The sequence below is a fragment of the Coptis chinensis genome, chromosome 4 (assembly GCF_015680905.1).
Source record: "Coptis chinensis isolate HL-2020 chromosome 4, ASM1568090v1, whole genome shotgun sequence".
Classification (NCBI taxonomy): Eukaryota; Viridiplantae; Streptophyta; class Magnoliopsida; order Ranunculales; family Ranunculaceae; genus Coptis; species Coptis chinensis.
Genome location: NC_141459.1, coordinates 99,099,783 through 99,106,518, shown reverse-complemented (window position 1 = coordinate 99,106,518; position 6,736 = coordinate 99,099,783).

The following is a 6,736-nucleotide window of genomic DNA, read 5'->3' as shown; positions in this document are numbered from 1 at the left end:
TGTTGTTTTTTAGGATTATGTATTGCGTTACCTAGAAACACACCTTTGGGTTGGGCTTTATCTTGAGCCAACTGTTGGGTTAAATTATTAACGGATTGTAGAAGGCTGTTGGTTAGATTGAGCCATGGTTTGGAAAAGTTTTGGCTCACTTGTATGAAGGTGTCAAGACGATCCGGTTGGGTGGGTGTAGTGTTCACGGGTGGTGTCTACCGAACTATTTCCGTGAATTATTTATTAGTGGATTTTGATAGTTATTATTTACCGGAACGATACCTCTATTAGCATTATAATTATTATAATTACCTTGACCTTGTGCTTGACCTTGTGCTTGACCTTGTCGAGGTTGCACTTTGGTTGTTATAATTATTAAAATTACCCCGACCACGTCCTTGTCGTAGTGGAGCTTGGTTAAAGCTCTGCGTTAACCTAACATATTTGATGATTGTACCGCTTGAGGTGTGACGTTTTGTTATTCCGCCAACCGAAGTTGGGATTTTGTCTCCAAAGGGCGTTAGGTTCACTATTAATGGAACAAGCCTGTCTCATAGGCTATAGGGCCGATGGGAATCGGGATGCTTTCGGGGCTCAAATGAAACTACATGGGTTTGAATTTACATTCATGACGGGATAGGCTTTTGTTGTCTGAAATGGCCTCTACCTTTTTAGTGAGTGATTCGATTAGAGTTTTAAGCTCGGAATCGTGTTTAATTTCAAACATACGGTAGCCTTAACGTGGAAGAAGAACTAACTAGCGGGCCGAGATAATCGTCCACTACCCCCAATTATTATTTAAACTTAGTTTGGTCCTCTAAAATTTATAAGCCTCTGAGGCTCCTTTGTTTAAGAAACTACCCCCATTCATTATGTCAAGGACTTCTTTATGGTGATGTTGAAGTCCTTTGAAAAAGGCACGAACTAACGTGTCTTTTGCTAAGTTATGGTGTGGACACTCTATAAGCAGATCGGTGAAACGATTCCAAGCCTCTGAAAATGATTCATGAGGATTTTGTCGAAAGAAATGAATCTTGGAAAGCATCTCATCCGTCTTTAGGGGTGGGTAAAAATGTTCCATAAACAATGAACAAGTTTAGCCCACGAGTCCATGACAGAATTAGGTGGCTTGGGCATTAACCAAGACACCGCCTTTATCGGGCTAACGTGAAAGGGAATACCCTTAATTTAATTTGTTCGAACCAACCGTAGGATGGTGGAATGTTGTTAGGACTTGTTCAATCCCTAGATGTGTCTTTGGTAAGTTTTTCATGGTCTAAACCATGAAACACGGGTAACAAATTAAAAATATTTGGAGGGATTCTCAAAATCCCGGTGGTCTGCTAGACGATGCAAGATTTGGGGCTATCGCTCAAGGCTTTGTAGAAGTCCGAGAGAGGAGTCTCTCTTTCTTCCCCATTATATCGGGTGGTGTGTGATATATAGTAGCTAGAGGTGTAGTTTGTGGTATACTAGATAGACTTATTTGTTGATGTTGTTGTGTATTTACGTTAGGTGTTTTTGTTCGGCCGGACCTTAATCTCATGCAAGGCTAAGTCGAGCTTAACTAAACATGCAACACTCCAAACAATTCGATGTACTAGTATAAACCTCTAACGAGAGATCTGAGGTGTGGAAGAAAGGAATACCTGATTCGTCCTTGCTTAAACATGAATAGCGTCTTGTATAATGCGTGTTAGTTCGTATAAGAGAATAAAACACTGAAAAACTTGACAACTCGAAGTTCGAAGAAAACAAACTGTGGAAATCCGGAAATTTCAGCTAAAGCGGCGATATCTATGTAAATTCGAAAGTCCAAGAACTTAGCCTCTTTTTGAAGCGTAATGTAAATTAAATCCGAAAGTCCAAGAACTTAGCGGGTCGCTCTTTGAAAGCGCCGCTTCTATGTAAATTCGAAAGTCCAAAGTAACTTAGCGCTGGTCGCGCTCTTTGAAGCGCGGGGCGCTTCGATTATTTTTCTCGCGAATTTTTCCAAAACTGAAACGGTAACCACAGTATGAATCAAACAAGGGTGGGTGGGTGAAATGGGACTTAAAATTACTAAGTCTATTATGAAAACAATGCTAAAGTGCAACTAAGATGGCATTTTGATACTGAATAAAAAATGTGTAATGAATATGATAAAAATGAATAGTCTACCTCTGAGAAATGAGCGATGAATTCAATCCGTAAAGTAAACTAAAACTGGACTTTTCGTTAGCGAGTTATCAAAGATTTCTACTCTCAATCCTATGAGATATAGTGGAGTAGATAAGTTAGTTCCACTCCTAGTGCTCTAGCATGGATGTTTTCTAATCTAACTAGTCGTTTTTAAGTCTATGAGAGTTTTACGAAGGAATTATACTACGATGCAACTACCCACAAGATGCAACTAGTCGATTATCTAAATAATTATGGGAAGGCTCGTTGATTCTATGATAAGGAGTTAGAGGGGATTGATTCCACCTTAACTCAACTTAATCCACTAACGACATTTAATCGTCGTAATCAATTGAATCGCCCGACAATTGGTTATTCCTAATCCCTAATTATATATGGCATTTCTACCAATCATAACTAGCATGTGAACAATTAAACCCATTCTCATGGTGAACTAATCATTTCTAGAGTGGAATAGAAAATCGGCGACTCTACGATAATCGGACTCAAGCTTTCATCAAGGCTTCACAACCCCTCTAATGGAGGTTTAGCCTTGAATCATTCTCAAATCATTTCCATTTAGATTAAAACTAAACATAATATAAAGCATTGAACTTTACTTAATTTAACAATAATGAAATCTAATTTAATGACTAAATTGAAATAAGGACATGAATTGAAATTAGATCTAGAATTGGATTTGACAAAAATCGAAATTGATAAAAATACTACTTTATTGATCTAATTAATTTGAAGAACAAGATCCAAAGGTTTAATCTAATAAGGGATTTGAAACTAATTAAAGAAAACAATTAAATCTAGATCTAGAAGCTATTTTAATGGCTACGTTCTATTCTAAGCTATCTACCCTAATTCTCTACTATTTAATCTACCTTTAACAAAGAATTAAGCTTTTGTTTTATACATTCAGATCCAAAATCGTGCATGGGCTTGGAGCCATGTTTGAGCGAGGAGAATCGGGCCAAAACCCAATTCTTTCGATCCAAAAGGCCTCTTCAGCTGCAGTTGGCTTCCACAGACTTTTCGTCCACTTCTGCTCCTCTGATTGGGTCAAGGCTTGGACCATTGCAAATCGCTTTCCGAGCCGGTCGTTTTGGCATAAGGTAGGCCTCAATCCGAGGTCTGAGTCCAAAGATATGGCATTCGGAAGTTCTCACGACTTTTGCTCCTTTATCTCGCTAAAGTGGCACATTTTACACATAATGGACTTTGAAGCACGAAATGCATAAAAACACTTAATCAGTATTAACTCTTACTTATTATTCACATAATTGGTCTAACAGTATGATTATTAAGGGGTTAAAACTACAGTTTTGGGCTCTTATCACAAACCTCATTTAAGACATTTAAGTCTAATTGATATGACCTGGTTCGTACCGCATATTCGGGGAATACCACTTATCATAATACCTATATCAAGGGTAGTCATTCATATGACATCATTACGTCATAAAGTTTCTGCGTGCATAACCATAGATCTCAGACTATCACAAGTCATTAATATTTCGTAATAACATATCAAGTTATAGTCATTTCACAGTCACATAGAAATCACAATCATTTACTAATATTATTCACAATCACACGTTACATCCATAACATCACACAATTCATATACTTTTACTTAAAAACCACTCGTCTACTTATGACAACGGATAAGTATCACACCCAAGGAGTACATTCATCCCTTGTGAGTATCAACTTATACAAACCATGTATATGTTTCTCATAAGAAATCATATACATCACATACAATAACTCCATCACACGTAAAATCAATATTTTTACTTTGCTTATTAATTATCTTCTTGACTCCTTTATTCAAAGACACAGCCCAACCTTTAGTTCCTACTCCACGATTTGCACTACACACATTTGCCAAATCACACATATCCGTGTGCCTCACTCACACCGAGTACCACTACAAGACATATGTCCCAAGCGGGATATCGCCTCCAGGAAACATACTTTCATCTTGTAAACTCGTAACTTGTGAGTCATAGCCATCTATGGGATTTCCATACACATAATCACAAAGCCTCTTTTGGGCATAACAAAATATCAGGTCATTCATGGCACATTCAATGAATACCTTGGGTCATTCCCGCCACATTCAAGGAATACCCATCATAACACTAACGGGCCATTCATGGCACATTCAATGAATGCCCTGTGTCATTCCTGCCACATTCAAGGAATACCCAAACCTACATTCCTGTACATTCAAGGAATACGACCAACCCGCAACGCGAATACCTTAGTTCCTCTCTAGGGCAGTCCAAACTATTGGGTCATTCATGGCACATTCAATGAATACCCATCTATCACATGACATCACAAGTCATAATATCTCATTACCAAATCCCGAGCGTGGAGAGTTCTAAAGATGTGGGCGACACATTAAAACATTATTATCACTTATAATTTTACTAGCATTACTCATGTCAAAACATACCACACATGCAGAGAGTCATTTTCACGCGTCAAGGCAAATCAAGCACTTAAATATCATTGAATATAAATAGACTTATAATCAAACAAATACAATTTATATAACCACACTCATATATACAATATCGTAAACAAATAGTTCATTAGCCCAAATTCAAGTCTAGACACACTAATGTCCAAAACATATCCACATATACTAAAGTTTATATTCATATGCAACTTCTATCTCACACATATATATTTATGTAGTCTCAAAACAACTGTAATTTCTAACACAATCATATAGTTATCACACAAACTAATATATATATTATAAATATAGTGACTGCACCTGTACATAAGGCTGCCTACGTATCCAATCTTTTAAGATTAGAATCAAGCCTTACGTAGCTCTTAACCAATTCTCCAAATATTTTAATAATCACGATAAAATAAAACATTTAGATATATTTTCATTCCACACCAATATTTTCACAATAGTAAGAATATATCAAAAGTATAATAACCACTGACCATCTAATGCCATCATGTAACCACCCAACTATATCCATTTTGAACTTTAGCTAATTCTAACAACCTTGTTAATCCGTGCCTTGATAGACAACCCACCATTGGATCTACCTAAAATTTGTATATGTCATGTAACTGGATATCAAGAATCTATGGATTAAATTTTAGGTCAATCCGATAATAGATTGACCTCCATCTAAGCAGAAACAAAGGACTGCGCCCATCAGTTTTCTGGTGTAGTTTCTACTACGACTAGTCCCACTAATGGAAGCCTCGACAGATATCAAGCCATTGGATAAATCTAAAAATCTAATATGATAGACTAAAATGTGTCAGGAAACTATAGATTAAATTTCATACAAATCCGAGTACGGAAAGGCCACCATCTAAGAAGAAACAAAAGACTGCACACTGCAGTTTTTCTGGTGTAGAAACACTACGACCTGTCACGCTTATGCGCGCCTCGACAGAAATCCAACTGATAGATCTGTCTAAACTTTTAATATGTCAAACTACAATGTGTCAGGAAACTATGGATTAAATTTCATACCAATCCGAGTATGGAAATATCACCATCTAAGCAGGAACAAAAGACTGTACACTACAATTTTTCTGGTGTAGAAACACTATGACCTGTCACGCTTATGTGCTCCTCGACAGAAATCCAACCGTTGGATCTGTCTAAAATTTATATATGTCAGAGTTAAATGTATAAGGTAACTAAGGATAAAATTTGAGAGACATCCGTGTACGGAAAGATCTCCATCGGAACAGAATTAAAAGACTGCGCATACAACTTTTCTGGAATGGTGTTTACTGTTAACTGTTTATCTTCTTCACAAAACTCTATACATTTTATTAATGGCTTTATCCTCCCAATATACAATCCATATGATCACACATAACAAACAACATATCCTATTTCTATGGAAACAATAAAAGAAAGAAATCTAACTCACCTTATTAAGTCTACAATATGTAAACAACTATGAATATCAATAGTGCGGTGAGCCCAATACTTTGCATTCCCTTTTTCTCTTTTCTTCCTCTTTCCCTTCTTTTTATTGGAGGCTAGGATTTTGTTTTTGAATAATCATGTTTTTACCGAGAAAATTCGCAGGTCTTCTTTATTCCATATTTTAAGTCTGTTTAAGTTAACCTATGGGCCTCCAATAGGTCTAAAAACACCCAAGGTCCATACCTATATCTCGTAATAAAGAATAATGAATATTTTTGTTAGTTTAATGGTGGCAATTTGAGGGAGATTTTATTTTTAGGGGTATTTTCGTAACTTTACTCTAAGTTATGGAAAAACATAAAAAAACACAAGGTTTGAATGAGAATTTGAGAGCCAAACCCAGCACACCAACTGGGACTAGTGATATAGGATCATCAGGAGAGTCAGATTCAGAGGTTGAATTTTTTGAAACCCAGTTTAAGTCAAAGTTTGGAGAGGGATCGATTGAGAGATACAAAAAGAAGCTGTCAAAGGAATTTGGTGGAGAACTGACGCAACAGGAATTACAAGAGAGTGTTACCTCTAGTAAAACAAAAGCAGATCTTATAATAGAGGCCCAAGCACTGTTGAAAGCTGCTGGAGATA